Here is an 18,059-nt window from a genome sequence, read left to right on the forward strand (position 1 = left end):
AACACTAGTGAATTTTCCAGGAAATATTGTTTTGGCAGGGAATTTTCCCAAATCTAAAATAAAGAGAGGAAAAGTTGGGTTCTCATATTAGTTACTGCTTTTGACTGCTGGACAAAGGGAATAAAAACAGTAGTTAAGTGCAAGGTTTCCTTCTCTTCTTTAGTATGGATAGGAATCGTCACTTCGGACCTTTAGCACCTTCAGAAACACACCCAGTGCCATGCAGGTTCCTCTGCAGCTACTTCTAACAATTACTGGTGCTCCTTAGCATGGAAGTTTGACTCAAAACACTCTCCAGATTTAGCTCTTTTGACTGCCCAAGGAGCTCATCATTTTGCTTGTTGCCTTCCATTTTCCTGAACACACCGGGAACGCTGTTCAGAATCTGAATGGATCTGGTCTAAGGAATGGGAAGAAAGCAAAACCAAGGATTAAATTCCAAAAACGCAGTCTCATTTTAAAAAGGACCTCAAAAGCTTTTTTTTTTTTAAACTGACATCTGCTAACAGAGCAATCCAAGCGCTAAACCAACTGAAGTTGCCCCTGAAAGCCTGAATAAAAATGAGTAACTCTGGTGCACTCAGCAGGTCTGTAATAGAAGTTGGTAAGGGTTTTAGATTTCTTTTTTTTGCTCCAGGGTGCTGGTAAAATTTTTGCATTAAGAGATTTTGAACCTTTTGTACCAAAGAATTAGAGATGTGCTACAGTGCCAGTAGCTGGGGGTCTGGAAATACACACCAACAAGTGTCATAAGCTTTGCCTTTGCTGAAGGAAGATGAATAGCACAAAGAAAATCTGTCTAGTTTGTTTTACAGGCTTGTCTTTCTCAGTACGGAACAAACTGACCTCCCTGGTCTAACTTTGCAGTTGACTATTCTGCCTTTGTCCTGCAGAGAAGAGCAAGAAAGGAACAAATCTATTTTTGCACCCCAAAAACGCATTAGAGGAGGATTATCACACCCACCTAAGGGTACTTCCTTGTTTGTTTATAAAGCACAAAGCATTTCTCTTGGACAGTCTCTGTTGCTGGCCTCTTTTGTGCCTTCCATTTATAATAAAGATATTAAGATGCTTACCCCTTGCTTGGTTTTTTTTTTTTGTTTGTTTGTTTGTTTGTTTTTGTTTTTTTTTAAAGAACAGTGGAAGTGGAGAGTCGGATGACAAGCAAGAACAAACACTAGAAACTCCTTGTTCTGCCCCTGCTTTTTAATCACCCAGCATCACCCCGGCTGCAAAACAGCCTCTGCTGATTTACCTGCTTGTTAAAGCACCCCACAGGCTGCAAGTGCGGTGTGCTAGGTGTCAAGTTATATTTAACGGTGCACACGTAACCATTCATCTTCCCACAGTCGAAGCACAGAACAGCCTCTTGCTAACACAACTCATCCCTGCTGCTGCAAGAAACCTCAAGGCCTGCAGGAAAACCTCAAGCTAAGAGTTCCAAAGCAAAAGCAGAAAACGCATCATTTGTACTCTTTCTATTTGAGGGAATTCTAGCTGCTAAACGCTGCCTACATCTGAGGACACGTTCTGAGGCTGCCGGGAAGGACACTCAACACCCACTGACAGCAGGAGTGCAAAGATGCCAGCCAAGAAGGCAAAGGTTAGAGATGAACGCTGCCTCAGCTTCCTCCAGCAGCCAGCTGGGGGTCACCTGTCAACACGCTCTCTGAGACTCGGAGCACCGAGTTACCGCAGCCGCCACGTACAGCTGCTCCTTGCTGGCCCAAACTATTTGAAGAGTCTTCAAACTTCAGGGACCTGTTTTACGACAGCCTCAAGATCAAATTCATCTGTTCCTGAAGGCGCTGATCGTCCTGCTGTTTCTGTAGCTGTCAAAGAACAATCCTGAACTGAGGCACTCGTCTGATCAAACAGTGCTTCGGCACAGATTTGTCTTTAGCTTGACACATCAAGGTGAAGAGGAATTGATTCTTGCAAGCAACCTCTCAAGCAGGGATCTAATAAGGTGACCAAAACGACAGATCTGTTGTGCAGATCTGAGCACGTCACTCTGCAGGGAATCACTTTCAAGCCTAAGATGTTTCACCCATCTCCCTGCCCCAGAGCGACACAAGGAAAGCTCTTAAGCAATTGCTAGCCTCTCCTCAGTGCTCACGAGTCCCAAATCACTAATTTTACAATATATAAACCATGGCAGCTGGCACCTAGTTGGCACACGGTGACACTGCACACGTTGGCAGTGCTGTCAGGAGCTGGAAAGTCAGGGGTGAGGGGGTTAAGGGAAAACCACACATCAGTTTAGCAACTTGGCTCCTGTAGGATACTTCCTACGGCAGGAGTTTTAGCAAAGTCCCTCCCTCAGAGGGACCTGCTGGCTAATTAAAACAGGACTTCTGCTGGAGCAGTCAGAAGGCAGCAGGGTATCAGGAGATATCCAGTGGGCATCACCGTCAGTCTGTGGCAGTTTGGGGTCCAGGTATCAGTGGTTATGCGTGGTTTTCTCTGCTTCACTTTCTCCAAAGCTGTGAAAAAATAGTTCTTTTACAGCACTGTACAGTCACACGTTACGGATGGAACCAGCTGCATCAACTTCCAGTACGACGGTGTTGGAAAAAGGTGCCTTTGGTGGTCAGGAGCACAACAGCTCTGGTGAGGTGTTATTTAAGTGTGTTCTTACATCTGAGTTTCCCCATAGCAGTATGTAGCTGAGGGGGTCCAGGTTTCCCAGGTAAGATTGATGTTTTCTCTCCTACCAAGCACCAGCCCAGTATACAAAGCTCTGTTAATAACACCCAAGTGTGTAGATGTTAAACTGAAACTGCTTTTAAACCTATTTGTTGTTACGAAAATAGCTTAATACACCATCTTCACAGGGTAAAAATTCACATGGAAGGACAAAAAAACCCAGAAGCGCTTCCTGAGCTTCAGTTTACCAACAGCACCATCGGATTTAGATCCTGGCCTGGCAGCCAGGATGCAGGGTCTGTAAGCATTGCTGCGATGTGCAAGTGCCAAGGCAGGTTTCTGGCCTGCCCTGAATAAAATACCTTTTTTTTTTTTAATACAAACAGCGTGCCAGGTACGCTGTAATGCCAATGTGCCAGCTCAATAGAGGATGTCAAACAACAGAGGCGTTTATCCTAATTTCTGGCATGAAAACACTTTTAACAGCATTCTTTTCATGAAGAAAACCCTCTCTATCTTCTCCAATGCTCCAGGATCTGCTGCAGCTGCAGCAGCCGCGCTGGTACAACCCACATCTTTGCCAAATCTTTTCAATAATTGTGCTTTACCTCGGCAATGTTGAGGTCACTCCTCTTCCTCCTCCAGCTGAGCAAGCAGCTCGCTGGCTCTGCCACACCGCAGGTGCGGAAGCGAAAGCTGGGAACACAGGAGTCAAACTCTCAGTGCTCACAAAGCCACCAGGGCAGAGCGCTGACACAGAGGCACCCCGGATCCGCTCTCCCTCCCCGCTGCGAGGCTCGCAGCAGCCCCAACCCGAAGCACACACAATGCTTCACATGGTGATGTCACCGCTGATTCTGAGTCCCCACGTGAGGATCTGCTTCACCACTCTCAACGTTGGTGTTGGTTTTTGATTTTTTTTTTTTTTTTTCTTTTAAACATTCTCAGCTTATGGGAAACCATCAGGTAAACCACAGATCGCTAGGGAAGAAGGCCCACACGAGGGAAGTCCGTGCTTTTCTTCCAGGCAGTGGCACGTGCTTGAACACGCCGCGTTCGACAAAGCAGCTCTCCCTGTTTTGCTCAGTGGCAACAGGCACAACTGCAACGCACACAGGTGTAGGCAGCACCTGCAGGTCCCAAACCCTTAACCCGTTTTTAGAGAGCACCAATTTTTTAAGTAGTGCTTTTCCCTTAATCCATGACCCCTTCTTTCCTTTATTTCTATCGGGTGGCTCTCCTCCATTTTCCTCCTCAGTGTCTGAGCAGACACTGGGAATCGTTTCCGGAGGAAGGGCACTACTGAAGCTCCTCCATCTACTCTCCGAGAAAAGAGAGTATGTTAAAGAATTCATCTTTCCTTTCTTTTCCCTTTTTTAAATACAATTTCTGAAATCAACGCTGCGGCCTGGCAGCAAATACCTACGGAACTAAAGATGATTCCTCATCCTCACTGTAACGTTGTAGTTAACCTCCCAACGAACCCATCTCCCCAGGAAGCGGCCATTTGAGATGGGAAGGGGCAGAGCAAGAGGAAGCTCTCCTTAGCCTAGCTCTTCCCCCAACACCACCTTGCCACCCAGCACCAAATTCAACTCACCTGCTCCGCCCGATCACTCGAACGGGCGTCCGACGCTGGCACACGCCGCAGCGGTGGTTCTGACGTGCCTTAAATCACCTCTCCGCAGAATATCTCGGGTCTGTACGCTCAAATAACGCAGTATTTGAGAAATAACGCCCAGAGCTCACACTCTGAGTGCAGCCCAACAGCACCGAAGCACCGGTAGGCTAAACATTCCAAACCTGGCAACAAGGCTGACCCAAGCAACAGCACGGAACCCTTCTGCACCTTCAGCGTGGACATCAGCGTAAGGAAACACAGACCTCCTCGATCCAAATTTTAAGCGAGAAACGCAAAAGGTCACCCAACCGGCTTGTTTTCAGCAAGCTAAAGGAGAAATTAAGGCGACAACCGGGTGCATCCAGAGTTAGTCAGATCCTGAAGGCAGTTCCTTGGGGGAACGGAGGAGCAACGCGCCAGATGAGGGCTGCCTTACAGCGCACCCCTTAGAGGCACTGCTACGGAAGGAAGGCAGAAGGTTGGAACTCGAAAGAACTTGCAAGGCGCCCGTTAAGGGGGAAATCTTTCATTTTTTTCTCAGCAGAACCTCCCCTCTCCCCCCTACCCCCCCCATGAAGGCAGCCCGGGGACTCTTTGCTTCCTTAGGGAGAGGGCAGGGACGGGGCAGGGTGGTGGGACAGATGGCCAGAGGGTCAGATGCACGGACAGACAGACTGCCGGACAGAGGGCCCAGCAAGGCCTGACGAAGGGTTCAGGAGCGGGAGGGAAGGGCAGGGCGAGGGGAAGGGCGGCCCCGGGCCTGACAGGAGACCTTGGGCCTAACCACGGGCAGCAGCTCCGCGTCTCACAGGGCCCAGAAGGGGCTGATACAGGGGGAGGGAACACCCCAGCCCCCAGCCCTGCCTCCAGGCCCTGCGCCCTTCACCCCCCCCCCCTCCCCTAAGGGCACCCCGACCCACAGGGCCCGCAACACGGCCTGCTCCCCCTCAGGGCAGCAGAGGGGAGCCCGGCCGGGCAGGAGGCCTTTCCCCTGCCCCCCGCTGGTCTATGTAGGGCTCTAGTTACCGGCGAGCAGGGATTTTTACTGATACTGGCCGGACAACAAAGACTACTTATTAGAGAAGTACAATTCTTTTTTTCCTTGTGATAACTTTTCTTGACCAAAAAACACGATTGTGAATGAGGGAAAATGAAAGATGTAACATGGGAACGTGCGGATACTCACGATGATGCAGCCTTCTATCCGCATGTTCGCTGCGCTGCTGGGATAGCAGCTGCGGGAGCCTGGCAGCAGAGGGCAGTGAAGCCAAGCAGCTGGGATCCTTCTCTGGGGAAGGGGGCACTGAGAAAGAGCTTCCAAACAGGGCACAAGTACTCAGCCTCTGGAGGCGGTGCCTGTCAGGCGTGAAGGAAAGGGATCCCTTCTGGGAAGATGCTGTGGGCTTGCTGAGGCTCGAAGAACAGACGGTGCTGGCTGCTACCAGCGTGCTGCAGCAGCGGCAAGACAGAGCCGTGGTGGTTTTCCTCAGCTGGGCAGCTGAGCTCCAGCACAAGCGCTCTCTCCCTGCCCCTCCTCCAACGCCAAGGGGAGAAAAGAGGCTGGCAAGGGCTCAAGGGCTGCCAGAAGGACAGGGAGATCACTCCACAAGGAGCGTCACGGGCAAAGCAGGCTCAGCACAGCCTGTTCCAGTCCAGCCCGGGGCCTGCTCCTGAGGGGGCTCTCCACAGGCCGTGGCCTCCTCCAGGCCACAGCCACCTGCTCCACCGGGGGCTCCTCCACCCGCAGGGGGGCCGCAGCGTGGAGATCTGCTCCACGGGGGACCCATGGGCTGCAGGGGGACAGCCTGCTCCACCAGGGGCACAGCCTGCTCCACCAGGGGCCTCTCCCTGCACAGGCCGCAGGGGAACTGCTGCTGTGAGCTTGGAGCACCTCCTGCCTCCTGCTGCACGGACCTTGGGGGCTGCACAGAGCTTTCTCACTCCTCCCTGAGCCAGACGCTGCTGGGCAGCAGCTTTTGTTCCCTTTCTTAGATGCAAGATCTTCTTAAATTCAGTCCAGCCAAGTAGGAAAAGTAAATGTGGACAGCTGTATCTTGGCAAAGAAGATAGTAGGGAGCAAGGAGGTTCAGCAGTCAAGATGGAAGGTGATGCCATGAGGCTTACAGGCTAGTAATGTTCTAGTGAAACCCAGCCTTCCTAAAGAAACCTGCCTACTTGATGTGAATAACAGACTCTGTTCAGCTCTTTCCTAACATAGAAACGGTGCTGACTGCTTCTTCAGAGTAACAGAAGTTCGTGATACTACTGAAATAGTTGTGGTTCAGATGTAGATCTGATTTCTCCTAAGCACACTGAATTCACAACTGTTGATCCTCCAGAGGAGGCTTTGCAATTGAACACCTGGAGAATAGGTAAATTTCCCGCTGTTGTTCTCCTCTCCTCTTGTTTTGTTTTGTTTTGTTTTGTTCCTAGTAGCATAGGCTTAAGACTCTGAAGAAACAGGCTGCTTTTTTTCATTTCCAGCACTGGCTGTTCCTCCTGAGCCCCGCCTTCTATTTTTGCAGTCATAGGATATGTGAATGTAAATTCGTGGAGAGAGGTAGAAAACTCTTTCAACTGGTGTTTTTTCGGCTATGTGGGGAGAACAAATAGAGTGGCTTTGAATATTCTGGCTCTTAATCAGAGCAGCATGTGGAGGGAGACAGATGCGTTTGCTTTTTTAGTGCAATGGCTTCAGAAGCAAGAGGGGAAAAAGCACTTTCTCTGGGAGCTGAAGAAGGTGTCCTAATCACCGGAGAGGTTTCTAAATGGCATATCTTTGCGAGCGTTCCTGTAGTCCGGAGGTTTTTGTTTGTTTGTTTGACGTTGGAAGATTTTACTCTTAATATTCACGTCCTTCAGCAGAAGTGAGAAATGTGATTTTATTTTGTGCAGTGTCGTGGACCCTCCGAAATCTCCTGGGAACGATGAATACCTCGCCCAGTACCAATGTGATGACGGTGGAGACAAGGAGAAAGCAAGAAGATCAAAAGAACGTGACCTCATTTCAAAAGAAACCGTTTTGTCCGGCAAAGAGTCTTGTGAGCCTGGTGAGAAATTGCGGCATACTTCCTCTCTCGAGTCTGACACTGAATGTAGCTCTAAAAACCTTTCCTCCTCAGCTGTTACAGAGAGATGCCAAGATACAAAGGACAAGACTAAAACCACTGAGAAAGAGCATTACCAAAGCAAGAGGGAACATGCTCCTAGTGAAGAGGAGAGTCAAAAAGCAGGTCCTTCCAGCAAGAGAAGGATAAAGTTGAATACAAAGAATACAAACTTGAGCTCCTGATTGGCTTCATGCTGAACTCTGTGCTGTTCTTGTCCTAATCTTGGTCTCTCCATAGATAATATGGTTTAAATCCAAATAGAATCGTGCGATGAGGAAGATCTCACTGCAACAAATTCAACATCTAAAATCAAAGTTGACATTTTCCGTGATTTTCTTCCTGAGCAGAAGTGTGCGGTACTCCTTTTATATTAACGTAGAGATTATTTCAAACAGTCTTGAAGTGCTTGATGACTTAACAGTCTGCAGATTCAAAAAAACCCCGATTTGGTAGACTATTTTTTTCCCAGTTTTGAATGACCACTAGGAAGAAGGTTATTCCGGCATCAAAAAAGTCATGTGGAATGTATCAAAATTTACTGAACCAGTAAGTAAAAATTATATTTTTCTATTAGTTCCATTGTTTCAACTCTTCAGACGCTTATGGATGGCATAGATAACAGAGGGGAGATCGTGGTAATCGGAGCTACCAACAGACTGGATTCTATAGATCCTGCTTTACGAAGACCAGGACGCTTTGGCAGACACTTCCTCTTCAACTTGACAAATTAAGAGGTGAGAACTTAAATTCAACGTTAGTGCTACCATGGCAAAGTCCAACTTTATAGGAAAAAAAAATAATTGACAACTTGAACAAAAGAGTGACACGTGGAGACACTGCGTTGTTCCATGGAGGGCAAATCTGGTACTGGATATATATGGTCAGGATGATACCACCAAGTAGTTAGTTCTATAATCAAACCTTTCATTCCCAAAGTTGTACCTGTTTGCTTAATTATTTAGTCCACTTGGGTGTTTTCATCATGAAGTTGTGTTTTTGGTCTCAGTCCTTCGCTTATGAATGAATAGGGGACGTGTTTGCATTTGATTGTGCCCCTGCTCGGTGGTAGTAGTTTGAGTCATAATTCTTTTCTTCTTTATAGTAATTGTAGCAATTGGAAGCATTGTGCCAGAAGTGCTTTCTGTGAATTTACTGACTGGAAAGCAAATGTGATGAAGTAATGAGACTGTCCCAATGAAAGCTTGCTAAGTTTTAGAGAAGTTTTTTGGACAGCAAAGAAATGTTTCTGGATAAATTTTTCATTACAGTATTTTCCTCTGGGTCCTTAGGTCTCGTAGTTTGGAAACTTGTTATTGAAGCTATAAATGCCTTTTCTTTCACTGTAGGTTCCTAGAAAAAGTTCAGTATAACAAATAAGAAATATTCAATTTCCTGGTTGACAATGCAGAGTGTATATTAAATAACTGTAAAATACTTGAAAGTTGAGCAAGTAAGAAAAGTGTATTAGTAGATGAGGGGTTTTGAGGGAGGACTGTTTCTTTTGTCTGTTTGTTTGCCTTTTGGTTTGTTTGTTTCTTGTTGGTATTTTTAAGGAAAACTTGGGACAAGCTAAAATGCAATGATTTTGCTTCAGGGTTGGAAGAGAAATTTTCAGGATTCATACTTGTGACTGGACCCCTCAGCCACCGGACATGTTGCTTGATGAACTAGCTGAGAAATGCATTGGTAAGACTGAAACAGAAACGGATTCTTGCCTGTGACCAAGTTGTAAAGAACCTTAGCTTGTACCAGGCAGTACCCATGCTCTTGTGCCTTGCTGCACAAGTAGTCAACGAGGCAGCTGGCACGCCTTCATAGCAATCTGTGTGAGATCCTTTCATCTATTTACTCTTTGTTGTCGTTCCTCTTGTTGTCTGAGAACATTAAATGGTTCTGGGGCATCTTCCTCAAGAGTATAGTTTTTGATGAGGAGTCTGCTTCAGCTGCATAAGCGCAGGATATCAGGCAGTGAGCAACATGAAACTTCCCTGCAGAGCGGTAGCACTTTGAATTCCCTGTTAAGCTGTTTGGTTTTGGCATTACAAATTCTTTAAATGTTGCATGTTGTAAACCTGGGCCTTGACCAATGTAACGTTTGATTTTTGTTTGTTAGGAGACTGTGGTGCAGATATCAAATCCCTCTGTACTGAAGCTGCGCTGTGCTCTCTACGCCGATGCTATCCTCAGATTTATGCAAGTAGGGAGAAGTTGCTACTAGACGTTAATTCTATTAAAATAAAAGCAAAGGACTTTTTCATGGCTATGAAGAAGGTTGTTCCAGCTTCAAACCGGATCAAGGCTTCACCCGTACAAGCACTATCACCCATTTTCAAGCCGCTTTTTCAAAGATCAGTAGAGAATATTTTACAAGTTGTGCAGAAGATCTTCCCGCATGCACAGCTTGCACTAAAGGAGGACCGACAGCAAGGTATAACCACAGCATCCACTTCTTTATAATTCTGCTAAAGCAAAAACTTGCGGTTTGTGCAATCAACTTATAGCTTTCAGACATAATGGTGGTAGAATTTTATTATTTGCATGTGCATGTCTTTTTTTTGGGCAAGTCTGGAATACAACGCATAGGTTTTATTGTGGATTCGAAACTGAAATGCCAAATGGAAGCTCTGAATGATTCAATACACAGTAAAGGACGATGTGTTCTCTAATGAAGCATCCTGCTTCTGACGGCAGCTAAGATAATTAGCATTTGTAGAGGTTGACTTGAGGTTTGAAGTATAAGGCACCTATTTTTCTTTAAAAAATCAAAACTCAGATCTTTGGAGGGGAAGCATTTCTAGGTCAATGTTTCTAATTCCTTTCTGAAGAATGTCAGGACCAGGATACAAGTATAACTGGTCTAAGCTAAATATTGTTTTAGCTATCATCATTTTTAACCAGTCTCCTAATTTAAATGTTTGTGGATCGTACTATACACGTGAGATCAGTTAGCATTGATACTTACTAGATGAATGGAATTCTGTGGCCATCACATCCTTTATCCCCGTGCTTTCATTGTGGGAACCTCCTCCAGAAAGAAATGGTCTTGTTTGTTTTTTTTTTGTTTTTTTTTTAGCTATTTAGCAACTGCAGAAATTGTTCGTAATCTCCTTTATTCTAAGGGGGAGAAAAAAATCACCAAGAGTAGCATACCTTATACATACACATCAGTGGGACTTAGTAGAGCTTTGTAGGGCCTTGTGCCATCTCCTTAGATCTGTGGTGGGCTGAACTCTAGGAAATAGCTTTCAGTGTGTGCTCTCAAATGAAGAAAGGGTTTTGGCACAGATTTAGAAGCTGTATTAATGGAAGAGAAAGAGACCAAGGCTATTCAGGAAAGTTAACAAACCTCTTTTGCCTTTCAGAGCATTTCAATCCTATTTTAAAAGATGATATGTTTGACAGTGATGACGATGCATCCTTGGTTTCTGGAGATGAATTAAAAGATGGAATGCCTAACGGACCAGAGAAAAAATGCCTCTGTTTCAGCAGGTAAAGAAAGATAGATCCCTGTTATGTTTAAATTCTCAGGTCTGCTGAGTCTTTGTAAACAGTTCCAGCTGTTAAAAGTGCGAGGGGTGGTAGACGAAGGGGCAACATCAAGTTTGTGTGTTGAAGGGGTGCTTGGTATTCACAAGAAGAAAGGGTGGAGGGACTAAAGTTGTAACGAAGTTGCTCTGAATGACCAAATTGGAAAGCCCAGGCTTCTCTTCGTAAGCCAAAGTGATCCGTAGACTACCAGAACACGTTGACTTAATCCATGGCATTCTTTGAAAGACTCAAGACCACATAAATGTGCAGTCTGTCCTTTTAGCTAAAAATACCCCAACTTTGTGGGTTTGTGTTGCCACCTTTTGCCCTTCTGTTTTCCAGGATTGTTAAACCAGTAGTGAATTATGTAGCAGAAAGAAAACTGAGAAAGGGCTTGTTAAAACACCTTGAGAAAAAATTGAATGGTGTCTTTATTTGTTAAGCCACCAAGTTGTGTTAATCTTGTGATATTTTAGTATGGAAGTCATGCAAGCCCACAGTTGGAAAGTTAGATCATGTTGTCACAGCTGGATCAGTTATTTTTCTCAGTTTCTATTGCTGTGCTGTCCAGAAGATTTTCTGTGCTTTAGAGCAAGGCTAAGTCTCTAGCATCTTTGATTTAAGCCAGCAGAGGTACAGCCTGATTGTAGTGGGGAAACAAATGGTCCTCACCAATTTATTTTTAAATAAAAATAAATTTATAATAAAGTAAATAATAAATATATAATAAATAATAAATTTATAATAAAGTAAAGCAAGATTGCAGGGATATTAATTTGCAGTCTTGGTTTAGTAAAGAATAGGAAACACAAGGGAAGAAGGTGAAACAATTGGAATGAGTGAATAACTTAACTGGAAATCTTACATGTATTTAATGTACCGCTGCCATTTGGATTATTTGGGGAGGGAAAAGAAAGTCTATAGGAAAATTACTTGGAACATCTGTGTGTCTATTCAGCACCTCATTTATAAGCTTGTTTTCTTAACTCTTGTTCTAGGAGTGCTTTCTGCGAACCAACATCATGCCAGCCCCGTCTGCTAATAGTAGGAAAAGAAGGGTACGGCCAGGTTTCTTAAGTGGCACCCGCGGTGTTGCACGCTTTGGAGAAGTTTCCCGTTCACACCCTGGACCTTTCTGTTCTGCTTACAAACGTTGCACCGCCAGAAGAAATCTGCGGACAGGTACCTTTTTTCTTTTTCTTCTCATCAGATTCACTGACTGTATGTAAAGGATCAATGGAGTTGCAAGTAAGGTGAGCAAAATTAATTGGTAATGGAGGTGGCCTTGTTTTAATGTGCTGGGATGTTTGCTTCTGTCTGAAAATCCCCTTTTCTTTTAGACAGCACCACAAACAATCTGGATGTTGTACATGTCCACATTTTCCATACCCAGTTTTACAGTGAGACTGTTGCTAGCAGCTCAGGAAGCTGGGCGGTGTTGCTAATAAACATCTCTTTGTGGAAAGAAATGCTGCTCATGTCACTGGGATCCAGAAAGTAGTTCTCATTGCCTCCTAAGACTGTGTGCTCCCAGTAGATGGCTCTGTATCAGACTGCATGTCGGCTACTTTTTGTAGCCTTCTTCTAAATTATATTAGTAAGGCAACCAAGGTTTGGGGCTTCTGTTTATTTTGTTTTCGCACGGACATACACAACTTGTGCTGTTGCAGTATGTGCAATAAAAGCATTAACATTCAGAAAACACTTCATTTGCACGGTGATGTGGTTTTAACTAGAAAAAATGAACAGATTTGGTGTTTTTACTTTTAGGCAGGAAATCCATTTTCTTGTTTGGCATCACTACCTTAAAATATTTTTACCTTTAGTGGAAACGTTTGAGAGCCATACAAGTAAGGACAGACATGTTACACGACTGAATACTGATGTGTCCCTTAAGAGGGACATTTCCTTTCTTTGTTATGCGATGATTGTGACTGTGGCCATATAGCTACGGTGTCTAGCCACTGCCTGAATATATCCTTCCCATCTTCTGACTAGAGTTCTCGGAATACTGATAATCTGAAAGGGTGCACAGAGAAATTCCTTATGTGAAAGGATGCTTGCCACTCTGTTCACGCAGTTTCATTTCATGGGGCAGTCAGATGGCTATGTAGCTATGTATTAAGAGGTTCTTGTACGTGTTTTAGTTTTCTTACCCAAGCTTTCCTTTTCACTAGCTGATCCGAAATGCTCAGAAGACAGCACCAAGCACTATTTATGTCCCAGATATCCATTTATGGTGGGACAACGCTGGACCTGCCTTGAAACTTACTTTTCTAACTCTACTACGTAACATTCCATCATTTTCGCCAGTTTTGCTGCTTGCTCCGTCTGATGTACGTCACTCAGATCTCCCAGAAGAGGTATTTGTCAATACTTTCCTTACTATTTCTTCAGTGTCTTGTAATTTATGAATGCTTTCAGCATCAAAATGCTGTGCTTTCTTAAATGCATGCTGTTATTACTCAGGCACCCTAACAAATCACTTAAAATTTGCTTAGAGAAAAAGAATACTGTGAAAGCATCTGCTTCAGGTTTTTTCTGAATCAAGCAAGTGACTTTCACCCCCTTCTCACACATGCAAATAATAAATTAATACAATAATTCTGGTGGCTACAAAGTGGTTCAGTCAAGAATATGCAGTGCTTGAAATGACAAGAGGATGTTTTTACTAAAGAGATGTCTTCTGACAGTCTGCCATTCCATGCTATGTTGGGTAAACTGCTAATAATGCAATTTAGTAGAGAATTGAAACACTTTGATTAAAAAATAAATAAATAAATCAGTTTCTTTCTTCATATAGGCCAAAGCTTTCCAAACTGGAAAGCTGAGTTCCAATTTCTGCTAAAGTAACTTTGGAATCGAATTCTAGTTGTAGTCCTAAATAAACTGTAGTAAAAGTATGTGCAGAACTTCATTGACTTCTGAGAGTTTACATTAAGGGAAGGTGCCCAAAACAGGACCACGCTGTTGTCATTCTGATGATTTGGTCTCAGTCATTGGGGGAAGAGAACGGGTCTTACCTAGACGTGTTTATTATCAACTGCTTTGAAAGTGCTTGAGTTCCCACAGAAGTTTTTGTACAGGCTGTAAATTCCTTCTAAAATAAGTAGTGAAATTCCTCACCTACCTTTTAATACTAGAACTTGAAAATGGAGGAAGACGTAGAGGTACTAGCTACTTCAGACACCTTTTGGTAGAGAAATAAAAACTCAGCAAAAAGCCCTCACTTGTCTGCTGAAGCCTTTCTCTTCCCTCTATAGCCATAAAGGTTCTAAGTAAAGGCTGCAGCAAGGCAAGTAAATACAAAGGAGGCACTGCTGGATGTGGTGAAAGCCATTACTTTACCAGTGTAGCGTACAATCCCTTCAGCGAGCATTAATTCTACAGGTGATTCTTAAAGGTGATATTTGAATTTGCCGTGCCAGCCTGTGAAAATGTAGCCTTTTAAGGCCAGGAAGATAACTTTTTTCAGTTTGTGTTCTTCAGGTTATTCTTAATTTGAAAAGGTACTCGTCTTTTTGGAATAGAAGATGAGTTTTTTGTGGCCTTAAATCTGAAATGTCTCTCGTCCTTCTGCTTTAGATCCAAAAATTATTTAATAAGGAATTTGGAGAAGTGTGCAATATTGAGTTGCCTGGTAGGGCAGAGAGAGCATCTTTTTTTGAGGACCTAATTCTAAATGAAGTGGCTAAGCCTCCTGTAAAGAAAAGAGGTGAGGAGGATATGAGAAGTACATCTAAAACTTTCCTATCGAAGTTACTAGCTCTTTGGGCTTTGCTTTGGTGGTCATTTTCTGTCAGTAATTTGTCATATGCTTGTATTTGAGTACTGTAAATTGGCTAATTTTTCCTGATGAATTGAAGTTGATTGGACATTGGAAGTCGTGCCTGTAGCACCACCAGCTGAGCCTCAGAAGCCACAAGAGTGATCCCCACAAAAGTAGGGATGTTGGAGGAGGAAGAGGAGGATACCTTGCGTGACCTTAGAATTTTCTTGAGGGACGTTACTCACAGACTTGCCACTGACAGACGTTTCAGGGAATTTGCAAAGCCCGTTGACCCACAGAAGGTAAAGTAGTGCTGATCTGTGTGTGTCTGTAACTTCTCAGTGTTCGTATTTCTCAGCGTTTTGGGTGAGGTTCAACTTTGTTTTTAGGGCTGCACTGTAAGGATTTTGCAAGAAGCAGAGGCAGTGCTTTTACTTCTGCTGACTCTCAAATGTGTCTTATGGGATTATTCACTGAAAGCCCTGGTTTCATTCTAAAAAGCCAGTCCAAATGCCAACACAGTTTCCTCGTGAAAAGGCTTTGATATGTAGGCGTGTCACAGCACTGAAAAGCACAGAGATCTTTCCTTATAATTACAAACAGTATTTACAGGACTACTTTAATGAAGTCTGAAGCCCTTTATTGGACTGTCAGTTCCTGTGGGAACAGGAATAAGAGCAGCAGTTTGTAAAAATAAGTTTTGAGATCCTGTTCTCTGTTTCATCTGGAACTCCTCAATAGGAATCAACCATAAGTGCAGTGTGTTTTCTTTTTCCTCCAATTGGCTGCTTAGATGCCTTTTTCTCCTTAATTTATGAGATAAGCCTAAACTAGGGGCGTATATTTCAAAGACAGATGTAACTTGAATATACCTGCGGATCAGCAAAGTTGTCTTCATGTGGGCCTCCACTGGCTTTTCTTCCCCTTTTCTCCTAGGTTCTTGAGCTGTGAAAAATCTAGACAGATACATATGTCCTCATCTGAACTGGTCATTAGTCTCCTCTTCTGGTCTGAGGGAAGAAATGAGCACCTCAGGGCCCAGTTATCTCATTCTAAAGTAGATGCCTGCAATAGGTACTTCACAGGTGCAATTCATGCACCTTTTCCTCAATGTCGACAACAAAGAGAATGCCGGATGGCTTGCTCAGCTTTCACTGTTGTGATTTTCTGAAGCAAAGTGAAATGAATCTCCCACCCTCAGTGTTTCTTCTCTACCATGCACGTGCTTCTGACCTCCCTACTTCTTGTTGTCCTCTCCTAGCCGCTCTAATGAAAAATGAAAGAGCCCTTCCATTTTTGAGAAGCAAACTGGTTAATTTCAGCGTCTTCTCATGCATCGCAAATGTTCAGGGTTTTTAGGAAGTCGTTTATTTAAAGTTTTCAGAATAATTTTGGTAGACAGTGTGCAAGGTTAAGAAAACCTCTGAATGCTTGTATTTGATCTGCAGGTACCTGACTATGCCACAAGGATTAAAGAGCCGATGGATCTTTCAACAGTTCTGACTCATATTGACTCGTGCCAGTACCTCGCTGCAGGAGACTAGCTGAAGGACATCGATCTAATCTGTAACAATGCCTTAGAGTACTACCCGGATCAAAGATCTACAGGTGAGGATGTGCTTTTTAGCCCTAGTTTAAAAAATCTGTCAAACGTATAGATGGATAAATGCTGTGTGCGGACAATAGACTTCGGATGGATTAGATGATTTTGGATGTCCAGACTGTAAATATTTTATCATTTTGCTACTTGGACATGGAATTGTGATATAAGTGTTCCCAAGGAACTAGTGCTTTTGTTTTAATTAACTTCAGTGTTGTTATGCTGAAAATATTCACTGAGAGAACCTTTCGGAACCAACCTATGAAGAAAGCAATTTTTTTCTGTGATCAAAACAGTTTCATTGGTTGGTAGACAACATTCAGTTAAAGTGTGTAAAATTTCAGATCGTCACAGCGCCTATGTTTTGCAAGACACTGCATATTCAATGGTGAGGAACGAAACGGATACAGAGTTTGGACGACTTTGTGAACAAATTAAAGAATCTCGTGAGAAAAGAGGTACGTGCTTTAACACTAAGGATTTGAAGACTTGTCTCTGCATTTGTAACTGAAAATGCACGACGAAGATCTTTGGTATCTATTCTTTCTTGCAAGGTTGCACCTCTGCAGCGTGTGCTCCATGCGACAACTCCAAGTCACCACAGCAGAACCCTGCTACTGAAGACGAGAAACCAGATGAAGAGAGTAATGAAAATGAGGAGGTGCCAGCGGCACCTGTAGATGCCAGTACACCCATTTCTAATGGCAAGTTGCATTTTATTCAGCTGCTCTTGTCGTTCATACCTTCTCTGTTCTTGAGGCGTAACAGGTGTCTCTGATGCCTGGCTCTTTATGGCAGAGGTATTTTGTTTTCAAATTGACTTCCAAATGGGAGAGAGAAATCCAGAGGTCATTCATTCAATATAGTGATGAATTAAAGTTCAAAGAAAGTTGGTTCATTTGATGTACTCTTACTGGAACTTCATTTTGTAAACAGAACGACCCCCCACTCAAGGATATGACAGCTTCCCTCCCGTACTAAAAATGATAGTACTCACCCTTGTAGGAGCAGCAATGTGAAGAAGATCAAGGGCAGTAAGAAGGGTTCGAAGCTTTGATATAACAAGCCTTACACTTTTTTTGACAGAGCTCCTAATAAGCATCTTTAGCAAGGTCTGGAGATGGGAGAAAAACTCAAACTAGATTTTAATTCTAGGATGTATAATGTCAAGCTTGACTGTTCCTCTGAACAGTCAATTGAATTTAATTTTTTTAAATTTAAATTATTAATTTAGTTTTTTTAATTTAAATTCAATTGAATTTAAAGTTTTGAATTTAAATTCCAATTGAATTTATTGAAAAAAATTCCAATTGAATTTAAAGTTTTTGTTGTTGTTTTTCACGAAACACTAAGCTTATGTGAAAGGTTTTGCTGCAATATCTTTTTGCCAAGGATATTAAGCTCAAGTTATCCACAAGAAAATGGTGGGGAGAGGGAAGCTTTAGTTTTGAAAGCTTTTTTTTTTTTTTTTTTTTTTTTTTTTTTTTTTTTTTCTCTCCAGGTTGTTCTTGAGCACAGCAGCGTTTCAGTGTCTGCCTGCCATTAGTTGCCCCACTACCAAGTCAGGAGGGTCAATTAAACTTGTGTGAGGCAGAATTTCTTTATCTGAATCTACATGGTTCACATAAATATATTCTTGTTTCCTTCTTTCCCTAGGATTATTCTTCTCCCAGTATTGAATGTTTCAACGGACACCGTTTAAGATCAATGAGCAAAAGCATCCTGCGGTGTTCAGTCTCCAGCTTTGAAGAAAGTATGGCGATACTGAGGGGAAATGTCAAG

Source organism: Aythya marila, assembly GCF_965140915.1.
Source record: "Aythya marila genome assembly, contig: HAP1_HAP1_SCAFFOLD_328, whole genome shotgun sequence".
NCBI lineage: Eukaryota > Metazoa > Chordata > Aves > Anseriformes > Anatidae > Aythya > Aythya marila.